General features: G+C 35.5%; 1 long non-coding RNA gene across 1 annotated transcript in view; it reads right to left on the bottom strand.

Moving 5' to 3' along the window:
* Nucleotides 1-370: 370 nt before the first annotated feature.
* Nucleotides 371-1,258, bottom strand: part of LOC128248033 (uncharacterized) — a 99,634-nt gene continuing 98,746 nt past the window's right edge. The window contains exon 3 of the long non-coding RNA XR_008264304.1: nt 371-1,183. This is a non-coding gene — a long non-coding RNA (uncharacterized LOC128248033). The remainder of the gene's footprint in view (nt 1,184-1,258) is intronic.

Here is a 1,258-nt window from a genome sequence, read left to right on the forward strand (position 1 = left end):
CATTGTCCCAGGTTCAGTCACACTGCGTGGCACCTTAGGTACACGGTAGGTTAAAGAATCCGGCCGTACATAGATAGATAGATACATACCTACTTGCATACATACATACATACATACACACATAAAATACCCTGTTATTGATGATGAAATTCCAATGAAAGAGCCTTGGATCTAGGTGAGAAACCGACTGTTTCCTCTATTGGGAGGAAATCTGAACAATGACATATATATATATATATATATATATATATATATATATACATGCATATCTATACAGGATGCGTAAGATATCTGAGGACAGATTTATGCTTATAAAAAAGATAATAACAGACAATAACATTACTTATCACAAAATGCTATACATGTTCGAATCGTGTGGTCCTCGTTCATTTTGGACATTATTCTGACTGTGGCATAGAATCTTTGGTGTTATGAGCGTTTTCATTGGCCTCTCTCAACATCGCTGCACATGTAATAGTTCTATGGATTGAGATCTGAGAAATCAGGAGGCCAAATGCTAGGGGTTATGTGATCATCAACATATCCAGCCATCTATCCCAGTATTACCTCAATGTAGGCGGTAGAGTTAATTCTAAGCCCTTATGGAAAGAATTAAGGAGGCATTACATGTCCTTCATTGCTGAAAACCCCTAAAACCATGCCAGTCGCAGGTAATTTTATTTGTATAACACTTGGAACTTCAGAAGGGTTTGCACATAGCTATCTGTCATTTTTTCTGTTAAATCATTTCTCGATTGAGAAGGACCAAATGAAATCTCCTTCTGGATTTCTCAGCTTAAGAACTTTGTAGATCTGATGTAGTCATTTTCTTTTGCTTTTTCTGATAAACTGAATTTTCTTCATCATATAAGTCTTATATCTGATGTCTTCATGGACATTTCTAACTGTTCTTTCTGACACATGGAGATATTTTGCAATTGACCTCATGGACTTTCTGGAATTGTAAGCAATGATCTGGACAAATTCAGGTGTTCTGATGATTTTAGAGCATTTAGAAAGCGATGTGTATGCTTTGACACTGGTGATACGTTTCCATATTCAGTCTGTAGCTCCTTAAAAACTTTGTAGACGAAAGACCTTTTAAAAATCGAGTTATTTCTAAATTGCTATGCTCAGCATTTATAACCACAATAGCAGCATACCTCTTCATGTCTTGAGTAAGCTGAAACAGAGATTATACAGAATTAGCAAAAAATGCAGCAATGGCCCCAAAATGTATATATATATATATATATAT

This window comes from Octopus bimaculoides, chromosome 6, assembly GCF_001194135.2.
Source record: "Octopus bimaculoides isolate UCB-OBI-ISO-001 chromosome 6, ASM119413v2, whole genome shotgun sequence".
NCBI lineage: Eukaryota > Metazoa > Mollusca > Cephalopoda > Octopoda > Octopodidae > Octopus > Octopus bimaculoides.